General features: G+C 46.6%; 1 protein-coding gene across 5 annotated transcripts in view; it reads left to right on the top strand.

The window, feature by feature from the left end:
* Nucleotides 1-13,272: 13,272 nt before the first annotated feature.
* The window catches only part of RNF111 (ring finger protein 111), a 90,975-nt gene continuing 87,524 nt past the window's right edge, over nt 13,273-16,723 (top strand). For 3 of the 5 annotated variants that reach the window (XM_069765895.1, XM_069765894.1, XM_069765892.1), the window contains exon 1: nt 13,309-13,625. The gene's annotated coding sequence lies outside the window, so the exon portion shown is untranslated. Of the gene's footprint in view, nt 13,626-16,723 lie in introns of all 5 variants that reach the window. The other 2 variants (XM_069765896.1, XM_069765893.1) reach the window with 2 other exon arrangements.

The following is a 16,723-nucleotide window of genomic DNA, read 5'->3' as shown; positions in this document are numbered from 1 at the left end:
TTTCCCCCAAAAAAAAAAAATACAAAAAAAAGGTAACCAGACACAACCAATGGGAATAGAGAGGGCGTATATGATTGTCTCTCAATATATAGACCCTAGGGGTACAGAAATTTACACAGCTTGCTACTGTTTCCGGTGTCATGATGGATCTTGCAATGGAGAGCTTTTATTTCAAACTGGAGTTCAGCTTCAAGATTTTCCTTGCCTGTGTTTTCGCTTGGGAGCAAGACCGAAACCGCCAAAGATGGAGAAGGAGACAGCGTCGGCGTTTTTGGAGGCACCCCATCATTGAAGTGCGTGAGAGCCGTGGAGCATATCACACGCTCTATGCGGAGCTGAATGCCAACCCGGAGAAATTCCAGGATTACACGAGAATGTCTCAGGAATCTTTCCGGGATTTACTGTCTCGTGTCGAAGGATCCATACGGCGACAGGACACACGGCTCCGTAGAGCGATTCCACCCGAGGAACGTCTGTTAGTGACATTACGGTACGTTCCAAAACTAAACCAATGACCGTTAAATTTTTGGTTATGACATATATTTTATGTTGTTTTTTTCTTTTTCTTATTTTTAAACACACCATTAAAAGAGCCGATTTTAACTGTTTTTTTTGTTTCTTTTTCTTCTAGATTTCTTGCCACAGGAGAGAGTTTATCTTCCCTATACTTCCAATACCGCCTTGGAATCTCAACCCTGTCCGGAATTGTTGTGGACACTTGTCGTGCATTATGGAATGTACTCCGTGAGGAGTTTATACCAGTACCCACCGTGGACATGTGGTGGGAAATTTCTGAAAATTTTTTGAACGTGTGTGATTTCCCCAACTGTATAGAGGCGGTGGATGGAAAGCACATCCGCATTATAAAACCTGCCAGAACCGGATCTGAGTTTTTTAACTACAAAAAATATTTTTCGGTAGTTCTCATGGCAATAGCGGATGCGGAGTGTCGCTTCATCGCCGTGGACATTGGAGCTTTTGGCCGTGGCAATGATTCCCAGACTTTTAAGAGTTCGGATATGGGCCGTCGTGTGTATGGCAACAATTTTAATTTTCCCACTCCACAGCCTCTCCCCAACACTCAAGGCCCACCGCTGCCATTTGTTATGGTTGGGGATGAGGCCTTCCAGATGTGTGAAAATCTCCTGAAGCCATATTCTAGTAGGGACTTGGACCACACTAGAAGAATATTCAACTACAAACTGACCAGGGCCAGAAGAACCGTAGAGTGCGCCTTTGGCATTCTGGTTGCTAAATGGCGCATTCTTGCAACAGCCATCAATCTAAAAGTGGAAACAGTGGACGAGGTGGTCAAAGCCTGTGTGGTTCTACACAATTACCTCATTGCTAAGGAGCGACCCCACATTGAACTTGATGAACCAGTTTCACACCCATTGCCTGATTTTCAGCATCACCCGATGCGGTCAACTGCAGCCGTTGGTCTTATGCGGGACCAATTTGCGGCCTATTTTGTGTCCGATATTGGACGGGTGTCATGGCAGGACAATGTTGTTTAAATGTCCTGTTGTATGTTTATCTTTACCAATTATTAAATACTGATACAAATTTTAAAAATTAATAAACTTGAGTGTTGGTTGTGTTGACCATGTCTCCTTTTTCCTCTCTAAACAAAGGTTGACCAAAGATGGGCAGTAGATATGTATATCATATTTTGTAATCCAAAACCAGGAGTGGGTGATAGATGATGAGGTAATTTTTTTTTTTTTTTTTTTTTTTATCATAATTGACCTTATTTTGGTTTACAAATAATGATATAAAACACAGGCCGCATACTTATAATAATGGAAAAAAATGTTGATTTATTGGTAATCTTCTTGACATCATTGCGTCAAGACTGTCACGCTCTCTATACCCATCAAGTCAAGTGTAAGAAATAATGAATTCATGATAAACATATACATGCTCATGAATTCACAATTTCTTACACCTGGCCAGGTGAGCATAGATATGTAGGGTGTGACAACCATTGTCCCATCAGTTTGACAATCATTGTCACATAATGTGCTATATAAATAAGAGAATATGGTGAATATACAAGGCAGTAATCAACTAAATAGGTCAGGTGTCTATTTTGACATCTGACCGGTTCAGTTGAGTACTGAACTTGATTTCCACCATTTTCTCTTTGTACAGTGACACTACACTAGGTACAATAATAAGAGTATGGAAATAACTACTATTTTTTTGGCCAACTCATATCTGTATACTGAAGAAACACATATAGATGTAGTCTTGTATTTTATACTACTGGAGATATGTTTTGGCCAAAAGAATAAGTGTGTGGCGAAGTTTATTGGTGTGTATTGAGAGCCGTGAAAGACACAATAAACCAAGCATAATTGTTGCAAATAAACTTTTTTTTATTGAGTTTTAACAACCAAATTTATTTTTTGGTACCGCGACGGGTTGTACCGCGACGGCTTGGGGTAGAGTGACGTAATCGGGGGGTGTTGAGAACTGAAGCCTGGCTCACCGTGGAGGAGGCAGAGGTGGCAGGAGAAGGGGCAATAAAACTGGAAGGGTCTGGAAGTTCGGGGATGGGGCTTAAAACATGAGGGGCTTGAGACACACTGGAAGGGTGAGACACAACAGACAATACAGACACATCGGTAGGTGATGGGGGAGGAATACTCAGAGTTTTTTGTGTGTTTTGGGGGTTTTCCTTTGGGTTTTTTTTGTAGGGGGATGTCTTCTTTGGCTAATTGGATGTTGAGTGTTGGCGGGAGACACGTCAGGATCCGGCTCCACAATAACACAGTCTGTCTCCATTGTGGAGCGCTCGGCAACGTCAGAGTCCAACTGCATCGTTGTGGGGGGGAAAGATAAAGCCCTGCCAGGGTCCTGGTGCCTCGTTGGGGGGGGGGGGGAACATAAAACCCTCCCAGGGTCCTGGTGCATTGTTTGGGGGGGGGGAACATAAAACCCTCCCAGGGTCATGGTGCATCGTTGGGGGGGGGGAACATAAGCCCATACCAGGGTCCTGGTGCATCGTTGGGGGGGACCTAAACCCCTCCCAGGGTCCTGCTGCATTGCTGGTGGGGGGGAACATAAAGCCCTGGCAGGGTCCTGCTGCATCGGGGTGGGTCCTGCCCGGAAAGCCATGGCTTGGTCCTGCTGCATCGTGGGGGGGCTGGTGCAATACGCCATGCCTGGGTCCTGCTGCATGGGGGGGGCCGTCCTATACGCCTGGCCTGGGTCCTGCTGCATCGGGGGGTGTCCTGCCCGGAAAGCAATGCCTCGGTCCTGCTGCATCGGGGGGGGGGTTTGGCGGTCCGATATGCCATGCCTGGGTCCTGCTGCATCGGGAGGGGGCCGGGCCGATAAGCCACGCCAGGGTCCTGCGTCATCGTGGTGTCAGCGGAGGAGGTCCAAGCCGGAGCAGCGGTTGTCACGGTGGTGGCGGTGGGATGTCCAACAGCACTCGTCATCGTGTTGGCGCTGTAGTGGAGTACACCTGTGGAGGGAATAGAGGTGGCCGTGCAGTGGTATGCAGCAGAGGTAGGAATGGTGGTTAATCGTGACAGTGACGGCACAGTTGGATATGCCGCCACATTACGACTCTGACTCTGCTGCATAGCCTGCACAAAAGCAACATTGCAGGCCTGCATCACACTCAGCTGGAGATCAGGGCTAAGGTGTTCCGACATGCCCTGTTGTATTTGATTAAAAAAATGATGAGCTGGCTTCTGGAGGTCGGCTTTAACTTGATCAATGCTTTTGGCGACATCCTGTATGCGGCAATCTAAGAGATTATGGGACACATCCATTCTGTCACCTAAAGCCTTGATTGCTTCGTGTAAAACCGAGCTCAAGTGCAAAAACTCGGGCATGAGGGACCTATCCGAAGCCCTCTGTCGCTGCCGGGATGAGCCCGCAAAAATGGGTGCAGTGAAAGAGGACTGCGAAAGGGGAAGACCTGATGGGCCAGCCCCCTGGTCTCCAGTGAGTGTGGAAGACCCACCTGCTGCTGCGCTGCTGGATGGCTGGGACGGGTCCGTGGCTGCCGGCTGAAGGACCGCTCCAGAACCTGGTGCGACAGTCGTGCAGTGTGTGCTGTGAAAAAAGAACACAGAAAATGAATACCAAAATATAACAAGACGGTACATCCTGTGGAATTTAAAATTACAGATTATGTCAATGCAATACAACCGGAAGCATGTGAGAAATACTTACGTTCTCATGAGAAGGACCGGTCTTAAAAAGGCCAGCACACGGTGGTATTTGTACAGCCAGTGCCTTGCTCCGGAACCACTAGCTGCACGATTCTCTGCACGAAGGTCCTTGTTGAAGCAGTAATGCATGGAACGCCAACGTGTTCTTATTTTGTCCACTGTGAAATAACAAAAACATATAATGGTCAGAAAAAGTACTTTTGGCCGTGCTCTCTTGACTGTGTGTGATGACAGAAACTCCAAAAAGTTTCTTTCATCACACACAGTCAAGAGAGCCCGGCCAAGGTCTCTGTTGCTTCACACTGCAGTGCAATACTTACCAAATGCATTACGGACCCGTGGCGGGGCATTCTCCCAGCCATCCCACAACGCTTGGGCCACCTCACTCCACAACCGACGGAGCGTACTATTGACTGCGTGCTGTGGATCCCGGCCGTCCCACAACGGGACTCGCTCCTGGACCAGGGTGATCAGGAGGTCATTATCGATCCGGTCATCGTCCCGTTGTGAAACCTAAAAGTAAAAGAAAATCATATAAGTTTGCTCAATCACATTGGGAAAAAAGAAAAAAAAAAGAAGATGAGAAAGGGCAGGAATATGAAAGTCAACTTTCAGAAAAGGATCATACAAGAAAAATTTAAAGAAAATCAAGGGTACAGAAAGGAAGATTCAAGAATATTACAATGAGGACAGTCTGCCTTGTATACATACCCGCTGACGTCTTCCCACCGGACCTTGACTCCGCTGCTCCGTCCCTCTCTGTCCCTCAGTTGAAGTGCTCTATAAAAAAAAAAAAATCAAATTGTCTCATGTGTCGATGTGACAGTCAATACTTACCAAGCTGAAGGACAAAAAACTAACCTCACTGACATGATCCACTTCTGACTGACGTGGCTCAAACTCCTCATCAGATGAAGACTCCGCAGAAGATGCATGTTGAAATAAAAAAAAAGAAGAAATTAGGACATGTAGATCCAAAAAATTAAAAATAAATGCATTGGCTAGGATATACTCACATTGCTCTGGGTCTTGTCCACCAATGCGTCCGAGCAGGGTCTTGTCTTCTTTGGAGTCTGATGAGAAGTGACCAAAAACTTCCCCCAACCTTCCTTTTATAACCCTGCTGCTATGGGGGAGGCTTATCAGTGTCTAGACAACCTTATCTACAGTCTAGTCAACCTTTGTTAAAAAAAAAACGCATGCGTCAAAAAAACGCATGCAAACGCATGTACAAAAAAACGCAATGTCACGCTTTTTGTGACGTAGCAACGATCCCGCTAACGATCTCGTTATGTGTGACAGCGACCAACGATCAGGCCCCTGCTGGGAGATCGTTGGGGAATGATCAGGACCTTTTTTTGGTCGCTGATCACCCGCTGTCATCGCTGGATCGGCGTGTGTGACGCCGATCCAGTGATGTGTTCACTTGTAACCAGGGTAAATATCGGGTTACTAAGCACAGGGCCGCGCTTGGTAACCCGATATTTACCCTGGTTACCATTGTAAAAGTTTTAAAAATAAACAGTACATACTCACATTCCGATGTCTGTCACGTCCCCCGCCGTCAGCTTCCCTGCACTGACTCAGCGCCGGCCGTAACGCAGAGCACAGTGGCGACGTCACCGGTGTGCTCTGCTTTACGGCCGGCGCTGACACAGTCAGTGTGGGAAGCTGACGGCGGGGGACGTGACAGACATCGGAATGTGAGTATGTACTGTTTTTTTTTTTTTTACTTTTACAATGGTAACCAGGATAAATATGGGGTTACTAAGCGCGGCCCTGCGTTTAGGAACCCCATGTTTACCCTGGTTACCTGGGGACTTCGGCATCGTTGAAGACAGTTTCAACGATGCCGAAGTCTTTCCCCTGATCGTTGGTCGCTGGAGAGAGCTGTCTGTGTGACAGCTCCCCAGCGACCACACAACGACTTACCAAAGATCACGGCCAGGTCGTATCGCTGGTCGTGATCGTTGGTAAGTCGTTTAGTGTAACGGTACCTTAAGAAACAACAGTTGTATTTCCAGAAAAAAAAAAGTAGAACCGTACACCTCTCTCTTGCTAAGGATACCTTGTGGTAGTTCAGGTTTGTTTTTTCTTATAGTACCCAGCATGGCAAGTTGTTTTTTCTTCAACATCTGGCCTAGTTGATAGGATGTAAAAAAGTTGTCACATGTGACATTTTGTCTTTTTAGTTCATGAGTCAAATCGAGAACAACACGCATACCCTGATTTTTTTCAGGTCTTTCACCAGGGGTTTTTCCTGTGTACACTTGAACATTTAGAGCATATGAACATAGATACTTGATTACTGATAACAGTGAAGCCCCCAGCCTTTGAATGATAGACAACCAGTCTCCTCTCTCACAAACAGCAAATGGATAATACTAGTTAATTACTTGTTTACTGATAAGAACAGTGAAACCACCACCATTTTGAGATGAAGTACACATAAAAAAAACATAACTTTTGCAGTCAGAAATAATCAGAGACCTGTAGAACAGTATAAAATGCTATCGGGTCATATTGACCCGAACAGTACAAGTGTAACAATCAGCGTGTAGCAAAAAGTAAACAAAAAAAAAATATATAGAGCTCCACAAATGAGGAGAAGTCAAGCTACCACTAGATTCAAATCCTCGTATAAAAAAATCTACAGGGTCTCAAAAATCATTTCGGGTCATATTGACCCGAACAGTACAGCAGGGTTAATGGGTTTTCCTAAAAATCTGACTGAGTCACTACCTGGACCCAATCCATACTTTCTTTTATTTTGCTTTGTGACTCACAGGCGTCCTGCTGTGAACACAAGGCACTCCAGCGGGTTCAATAGGACTCTGTCCGCATCCTGGTGCACACATAGACCCTCACATATGATCGCCTCACTGCTTCACATATCGCCCACCTCTGTTCAAACTTGTGGGGGTTGAACACTTGTCACCATACAGGATGCCCGTGACAGGTCATCTGCATTCCCTTGCACCTTCGCTGCATGATGTTCCTCAGTGAAATTGAAATTTTGCAGAGACAGGAACCATTGGGTGCCCCAATCATTCCTTTCCTTGGCATTTCTCGTCCAGACCAAGAGTGAATTGATCCATCATCAAGCAAAACGGTCAACCGAGCAAATACAGTCATGGTCAAAAGTATTGACACCCCTGCAATTCTGTCAGATAATACTAATTTTCTTCCTGAAAATGATTGCAAACACAAATTTGGTATTATTGTCTTCATTTAATTTGTCTTAAATGAAAAAACACAAAAGAGAATGAAGCAAAAAGCAAAACATTGATCATTTCACACAAAACTCCAAAAATGGGCCAGACAAAAGTATTGGCACCCTCAGCCTAATACTTGGTTGCACAAACTTTAGCCAAAATAACTGCGACCAACCGCTTCCGGTAACCATCAATGAGTTTCTTACAATGCTCTGCTGGAATTTTAGACTATTCTTCTTTGGCAAACTGCTCCAGGTCCCTGATATTTGAAGGGTGCCTTCTCCAAACTGCCATTTTTAGATCTCTCAACAGGTGTTCTATGGGATTCAGGTCTGGACTCAGTGTTAGCCACCTTAGAAGTCTCCAGTGCTTTCTCTCAAACCATTTTCTAGTACTTTTTGAAGTGTGTTTTGGGTCATTGTCCTGCTGGAAGACCCATGACCTCTGAGGGAGACCTAGCTTTCTCACACTGGGCCCTACATTATGCTGCAAAATTTGTGGGTAGTCTTCAGACTTCATAATGCCATGCACACGGTCAAGCAGTCCAGTGCCAGAGGCAGCAACCCCAAAACATCAGGGAACCTCCGCCATGTTTGACTGTAGGGACCGTGTTCTTTTCTTTGAAGCCCTCTTTTTTTCTCCTGTAAACTCTATGTTGATGCCTTTGCCCAAAAAGCTCTACTTTTGTCTCATCTGACCAGAGAACATTCTTCCAAAACATTTTAGGCTTTTTCAGGTAAGTTTTGGCAAACTCCAGCCTGGCTTTTTTATGTCTCAGGGTAAGAAGTGGGGTCTTCCTGAGTCTCCTACCATACAGTCCCTTTTCATTCAGACGCCGATGGATAGTACGGGTTAACACTGTTGTACCCTCGGACTGCAGGGCAGCTTGGACTTGCTTGGATATTAGTCGAGGCTCTTTATCCAACATCCGCACAATCTTGCGTTGAAATCTCTTGTCAATTTTTCTTTTCCGTCCACATCTAGGGAGGTTAGCCACAGTGCCATGAGCTTTAAACTTCTTGATGACACTGCGCACGGTAGACACAGGAACATTCAGGTCTTTGGAGATGGACTTGTAGCCTTGAGATTGCTCATGCTTCCTCACAATTTGGTTTCTCAAGTCCTCAGACAGTTCTTTGGTCTTCTTTCTTTACTCCATGCTCAATGTGGTACACACAAGGACACAGGTTGAGTCAACTTTAATCCATGTCAACTGGCTGCAAGTGTGATTTAGTTATTGCCAACACCTGTTAGGTGCCACAGGTAAGTTACAGGTGCTGTCAATTACATAAATTAGAGAAGCATCACATGATTTTTCGAACAGTGCCAATACTTTTGTCCACCCCGTTTTTTATGTTTGGTGTGGAATTATATCCAATTTGGCATTAGGACAATTCTTTTTGTGTTTTTTCATTTAAGACAAATTAATCAAGATAATAATAACAAAGAATTTGTGTTTGCAATCATTTTCAGGAAGAAACTGAGTATTATCTGACAGAATTGAAGGGGTGTCAATACTTTTGGCCACAACTGTAGATTGAGATAGTGAATGGGCTACACACACAAACATAAAATGACTTTGATTATGGAACGTGATAGGCCGCTCTGAACAAATGTGTCTTGAGGGAGGGCCTAAAACTATGCAAATTGTGGATGGTCCTAATATCTTGGGGTTGAGCATTCCAGAGGATTGCCGCAGCGCGGGAGAAGTCTTGGAGTCAGGAGTGGGAGGTACGGATTACTGCAGAGGTTAGTCGAAAGTCGTTTGTAGAGCGCAGAGTTCGGTTAGGCCGATAGACAGAAATAAAGGAGGAGATGTAATGGGGTGCTGCTCTGTGGAGAGCTTTTTGGGTGAGAACAAGTACTTTGAATTGTATTGTGTAATGAATGGGCAGCCAGTGTAATGACAGAGTTTATTCCCAAAAGGTATAATCCGCTTACGGTGCCTATTTAGGATGTTCTTAAAAATTTCCCATTTATTATCTGTATTCTTATTTCTGAGGACATTGTCCGAGTCAACCAGATTAAAGGGAACCTGTCACCCCCCTCAGGCGTTTGTAACTAAAAGAGACACCTTGTGCAGCATAAATGCTGCATTCTGACAAGGTGGCTCTTTTAGTTATGATGCCTGCACACGCTGAAATAAACGTTTATAAAAAGTGCCTCCTAATATCCTGAAATGTTCCCGGAGGCGGGTCTTTCCCTCCTAATCATTTCAAAATCCTGACCGGCACATCCAAACATAGACTAAGTGTGAACAGGTGCTGAACCTAGAGTCGCCAACTCGTATATAGTTAAGTAAATAAGGCAGCACACTGCAGCGCTAAAACATGTGAACTTGAAAACACGAAATTTGAACTGCATTACTGCACTAGAAATATGAAAAATGAGAGCTTTTAGCGCATAAAAATGGCCAATTTTATGTGTACCTGGTAGCCCCTTTACGGCATCTCTCTTATACCAGGTCCTAAAACTTGCCTTACCTCGCTGAGAATAAACGTCTCCATCTGAATGGGTACATGTGAAAACCTCTTCCTAGACTAAAATTCTCTCTCTCTGTGGAGGGGTATTGGACCTGCTGTAATTAAAACGCCTGAAGCTAGGAGGCGGAGTGCACGATCAGAAGGCTAAAGAATACATTTCAAAAACCTGACCGGCACATCCAAACATAGACTAAGTGTGAACAGGTGCTGAACCTAGAGTCGCCAACTCGTATATAGTTAAGTTTTAATTACAGCAGGTCCAATACCCCTCCACAGAGAGAGAGAATTTTAGTCTAGGAAGAGGTTTTCACATGTACCCATGTTCACATGTCCTGTTATGGGCACGCTACATTGACGATATCTTTTTTGTCTGGCAGGGCACGGCCATCGACCTTGCGCAGTTCGTGTCCACATTGAATGACAACGATCTTAACATTCGCCTTACCCCGGTGTGGGATATGGAGAAAATTGATTTCCTTGACGTCACCATCCGCAAGGATGGCGATGGTCTTTTACAGACGGATATCTTCAGGAAACATACGGCCACTAATTCCTTGTTACACGCCACCTCATGCCATCCGGACCATATGATCCGAGCAATCCCAGTAGGCCAGTTTCTCCGCCTCCGTCGGGTGTGCTCTACTGATGCAGACTTCGAGAAAAGGGCGGTGGAACTGAAATCACGCTTTTATGCAAGGGGGTATAGTCATCGTAGTGTGAAGCGCGCTTACCATCGCGCCAAATACTCTAATCGTAACAACCTCCTATATGATAGTTCTACCAAACCAGCGGGAGGGGGTGGTGGGACGAGATTTGTGACTTCGTACAATCCACAGCACCGTAAAGTACGTGCGGCGATTGTTAAGGCTTGGCCTATCCTGAGGGTAGATCCTATTATTAGGAAATTCCTACCGGAGAATCCTTTGGTTGCATTCAGACGGGCTGCCAACCTCCGTGATCGGCTTACACGTAGCCATTATGTGAGTCAGACTGTGCCTACATTTCTGGATAGTATGAGGCCGGGGGGTGGCTGTGCCCCATGCGGGAGATGCGTCGCATGCCCTAACATCGAGAGATGTAACACCTTTACTGATTCTAGTGGTACTAATAGTTATACAATTAAACAAAATATTTCCTGTATCTCTAGATACGTCATTTACCATGCCACTTGTCCGTGTGGTCTTATCTATATCGGGTTGACCACCCGTCAACTAAAAGTGCGCGTCAGAGAACATGTTCTGGGCATAATGGCGGCCTCAACATGTATTGACACAGCCACCCTCAAAACACTTCCACGGCATTTTAGAGAGTTCCACCAATGTGATGCCTCTGGTCTTAAAGTCCGGGGGATTGAGCTTCTTAGTATCAATATTAGGGGGGGTAATCTTAGTAAACGTCTGGCCCAGATAGAGGCCCGATGGATCTGGACTCTCCAGACCATCCACCCGAAGGGACTTAATGAGAACATCTCATTTGCACCTTTCCTGTGATTCCGATCCGTTGTACTCCCGATGACGCATCGATGGCTTGTACTTTTTACATGTTTTTAACTGTTTTATCTTGTTTCCAGACATATCGTTAACTGTGGGCTCAGGTTGGATGTACATCTTTTTCCAAACCATGTGACTCTATGGAGTGGGATGTTGGACTATCCTGGATGGTGCTCCCATGTTGTATATATGAACTTCATTTATGTGCGGTTTTGGTTGTCAGAAGAACATATGTCCGGTTCTATGCTAGGTTGGGTACGGGTGTTATGGGTGGGTTTTTTATAGTGGTTTGCATCCATGTCTTGATATATATCTGTATGTTGTATTTATTGTGCGTTTGTTATATTCCATTTGTATTCTGGGGCCACACTGGTCTGTATTCTTTATATTCTGTTATGTATTGCCCTTCCCTACGTTTTTGATGGGTTGCCCTTTCAGCTTCCCTCATCCATCATGGCCGCGGTTGTGCCGCGCCTGCGCACTGCCTGCACTCCCCTGTATGCCGCGGCTCCTTAGCTACCCGATGGGGGATCACGTGGGGCCCCACGTACTTCCTGCCTCGGCTGGCGATGTGAGTGCCTGGTGCGGGGGATCTGCTTCTCGGCGAGCGGCAGGCATATTCCTTCTCGGCACTTCCGGTTCGGCGCTGTAAAGAGCGATATGCTCGGTGTGTCTGTATGCCCCGAGGAAGGAGCGGATCGCTCCGAAACGCGCGTCGGGGTGGACCCGGGACCCCTCACTGTGTCATTGGCAGGTAATCTATTTTCATCTGGGTGCTCCTTGGCCATGCTTTAATTGGCAGTATATTTGTACAGAGATGTGTATCTATGGCCACTGTTGCCTTATAGGGGATCATCGATCCTCATAGTATGTCTCTAGGGCCAAGGGTCCCGTTTCTATACATATGTATGATTAGTGCTACAGTGATGGGGGTTCGTGTCCTTTGGTTATTTGAGTACCGCCATATAGTGCTTCATCTTCCTTCTGTTTTCCAATGGTCTGTTCGTGTGTGATATTTTATTCATTGGTGTCTAATAAAGTTTGATGTTTTATGGGACTTCGTTTGACTGCATTGTTCCTTGTGAGCTTTTACAGTTTATAGTCTGTAGTCTGGGGCCACATGCATGTAGTTTGAGGCCACGAGCACATAGTCTGAGGCCCCGAACACGCAGTCCGAGGCCATGCGCACGCAGTCTGATCCCACATGCACGCAGTCTGGGGCCACATGCAGGTAGTCTGGGGCCACATGCAGGTAGTCTGAGGCCATGCACACACATTCAGTATCTTACCTCAGTAGTTCACCTATTTGTAAGCCAAAAGCCTGCATGGGTGAGATATATAGAAATGGTGACGTATTTCTATTAGGCCACGGTCACACTATCAGTATTTTACCTCAGTATTTGTAAGCCAAAACCAGCAGTGGGTGATAAATACAGAAGTGGTGCATATGTTTCTATTATACTTTTCCTCTAATTGTTCCACTTCTGGTTTTGGCTTACAAATACTGATATAGAATACTGACCAAATACTGATCGTGTGAACATGGCCTAATGCTCCCTCTCTGATTGTTCTCCTCCTGGTTTTGGCTTATAAAATACTGATCAAATACTCAACCTGTGAACGTCGCCTAACACTCCTGTAACTCATACTTCGCTCCAAGGGCTTTACCTCAGCACTTTTCAACTCCCTATAATGACCATCAAGTAATAAACCTGCCGAGTAGCTGCCCTTTTCCACAGCAGAGCAGAAACCACGTGCTGTGGAATACACACGAATGCGTATACCGTGACATTTACTTCAGGTAGACCATAGGGAACGGAAGTGCCCTAAAGGAAAATGGACGCCGGCGCATCTCCTTGCGCATCACGTGACCAGCCCTAGCAGCTGTCGTACTTCGGCTCTCGCTTTTCCGCTTCCCTGTTGTGTCATAATAAGTGTCGCGAGAGGAAGGGAGAGCCTCAGTTGCTGTGGCCGAGGACGAGTCTCCGCTCTGGTGGTACGGGCCGCGGTATACGGGGCAGCTCCAGGACAAGTTACCCCTGCCTTACCGCTCCTCTCCATTCTACGGGGAGAGGGTTAAAGAATCCCAGAAGAATATTACCATAGGAGCCACCCCTCCCCCGCCGGGGGTAGAGCCAAGCGATCGGCCCCTTTGGGTGGGGAAGGAAGCTGCGGGGGGTCGGATTGTCCCTGGCTACGGCAGGCGGAGAAATGATCCAGGCCGCAGACTGCTAACCGTGATCGGTAAGGACACCTGGTGCCGTCACATCGGGGGCTGCAGCGTGGGCGAGGAGTGCCGGGTGGGGGAGGGGGTATTTACATCTCGTCACTAACCATTTGTTACAGCCAGACCCTCCGTGGGTGCGTGATAGTGAAAGGTGTGATACACGGAGCTCCGTGTCTGTGTCCCTGGTTACTGATGTGGGTCGTATGATTCCCAGGGGCCCCTGTCCAGCACCCCTAATCTGCACACGGGGGAATGGCACTAAGTGCTCCTTATACATGTGGGAGCGGTGGGCCGTGCAGCCGGGGTGAACCGTGGGAGCGGTGGGCCGTGCGGCCGGGGTGAACCGTGGGAGCGGTGGGCCGTGCGGCCGGGGTGAACCGTGGGAGCGGTGGGCCGTGCGGCCGGGGTGAACCGTGGGAGCGGTGGGCCGTGCGGCCGGGGTGAACCGTGGGAGCGGTGGGCCGTGCGGCCGGGGTGAACCGTGGGAGCGGTGGGCCGTGCGGCCGGGGTGAACCGTGGGAGCGGTGGGCCGTGCGGCCGGGGTGAACCGTGGGAGCGGTGGGCCGTGCGGCCGGGGTGAACCGTGGGAGCGGTGGGCCGTGCGGCCGGGGTGAACCGTGGGAGCGGTGGGCCGTGCGGCCGGGGTGAACCGTGGGAGCGGTGGGCCGTGCGGCCGGGGTGAACCGTGGGAGCGGTGGGCCGTGCGGCCGGGGTGAACCGTGGGAGCGGTGGGCCGTGCGGCCGGGGTGAGCGGTGGGCCGGGGTGAACCGTGGGAGCGGTGGGCCGGGGTGAACCGTGGGAGCGGTGGGCCGGGGTGAACCGTGGGAGCGCTGGGCCGGGGTGAACCGTGGGAGCGCTGGGCCGGGGTGAACCGTGGGAGCGCTGGGCCGTGCGGCCGGGGTGAACCGTGGGAGCGCCGGGCCGGGGTGAACCGTGGGAGCGGTGGGCCGGATGTTTTATGCTGTCACTAATTCTAGGTGACTTTCTTGAACCAGCGTTTTCTCCTGAAATAACGAGCATCACCCCTAGTGCTCAGTACGCTGTGTTGCTGTAAGGCTACGTTCACATTTGCGTTGTGCGACGCAACGCACAACGCAAATAAAAACGCACGCAAAAACGCTGCGTTTTGCGACGCATGCGTCGTTTTTTGCCGAAATTTGGACGCAAGAAAAATGCAACTTGTTGCGTTTTCTTGGTCCGACGCTTGCGGCAAAAAAGACGCATGTGTCGCACAACGCAACAAACAAAAACGCATGCGTCCCCCATGTTAAATATAAGGGCGCATGCGTCGCCCGATGCAAACCCGACGCAAACTAGCATAACGCTAATGTGAACGTAGCCTAAGTGAGCCTTAAGGAAGGCTCTTGGGTGATGGTGTCTAGTGGCTGAGGACCCTTGGCCGGTCTGTTATGGTTTTTCTTATTTATTTTATATCCTCTACTCTCCAGTTGGCATGAAGGACCGGTAGATGGTGATGTATCCTGACTGACACAGCACTGGGTCATTCCATATCAAGTGAACCAATGATTTTTACCTTTATATTTTTAATTCTTTTGAGATTTTGTTATTTGGTGATAGTGTGTCAGAGAATGCAAAATGTGAAGAAAAAAAATTCTAGATATTTTTTTTTTTTTTAAATTGATTTTCAAAGTTCGGAAAAAGTGCGAATTTCGGTGTTGCCTGCCTTTTGCATTTCTACTCATAACTCAGGCTAGAAAAAAGATAGAGAAACAAAATAAACATCAGTCTACTCAGAACTGTACAGGCATTCACCAGATATGTCACAAGAGAATATTTTACCTATGCGAACGGAAACACAAAATATTAAAACGCATTTCCGAAAAAAAAACGTTTAATTTCAAAATGTCAAAAACTGCCCATGCGCCTGCTATGCTCCTATCCACATCTGTACAAAAACACAAGCTGGGATTGTGATGGGATCATATTTTAAAAAATACAACTTTTACAGTGTCAATTTGAAAATCTTGAATTCAGATCTGTTCAGCCTGTGGTCTAACAGTGTGGGGTCTATATTTCCCAAATAATCCATGATTTTTAGATATTACTGTATTATATTATGTTACAGCTTAGAAGCAGGAGAGGACAGAGGAGGAAGCTTTGTTAGGGCTGAGAATGACCAGGGGTAGACGGTGACTGCAGAGCAGATGACCGGCCGGCAGCTCCAGCCTCCACAGGCCAAATTCACACCAAATCTTAGCACCCAGGAAACTCCATGGAGGGAGAAAAATATTCTTACCATCCAGTTCATGTATAGTACAAACCAGGACTACGGAGAGGAGGAGAGTTTGTAAAAGCCTCGGTTACAGGAAGCAGAACCCATCGCAGGGACTCAGCAATACCGTACTGTTATCCCATGTAATGAAGCAGAAATGAAGACAGTGACGTCCATGAAGTGGTAGAAGGCGGCACAAGATCGGCAATGGATGACAGAACTGGTGATGTGACCTGTGAATATGATCGGCGCTGGTGGCGGCTACTGGACTCTCCATAGATTGTGAAAAAGGACACTTTTGTAAGGTATTTCGGCAGCATAGGTGGGGAATCGGGACAAAAAATACCCTATTGTAAAGCACAGCTCAGGCCCTATTTAACGGTATTTTTATCTCCTACTGAAAAAACGGGGTGACAGGTTCCCTTTAATAAATTACATGTTTAGTGATAGAAAAAAAATTGTTAATGTATAAATAGGTGGTAAAAATATTGGTTCTTTTAATCTTGTTTGTAACATATAATTAGGATGAGACTGTATTTGGAAAATCATACTTGAGGATACGATCACCTTTTTTCTTTTGGCTTGCTCAGCATTTTCAACCTGAATGCATTGAACAAGTTGTGTTATGATGATTAAGATATATTTATTCTGGCACTTCGGTATTTTTTGTGTTGCTTTATTGTTACATATAGATGTTGAATGCAATAAATTGTAATTTGAAAAGAAAAAAGGAAGAAACTCACACAAACATAAAATCAGATGATTCAAGGCTTTAAAAAAAAAATAAATAAAGGTTTGATAGGTCCCGAGTTGAAACCCTGTACAAATATAAACAAGAACACAAGTAACACACATGCATGTTTTCACAATTTTAAAGCAAA

The sequence above is a fragment of the Ranitomeya imitator genome, chromosome 4 (assembly GCF_032444005.1).
Source record: "Ranitomeya imitator isolate aRanImi1 chromosome 4, aRanImi1.pri, whole genome shotgun sequence".
Lineage (NCBI taxonomy): Eukaryota > Metazoa > Chordata > Amphibia > Anura > Dendrobatidae > Ranitomeya > Ranitomeya imitator.
The sequence above is the reverse complement of the archived record's forward strand: the minus strand, read 5'-3'. Positions and strand labels throughout refer to the sequence as shown.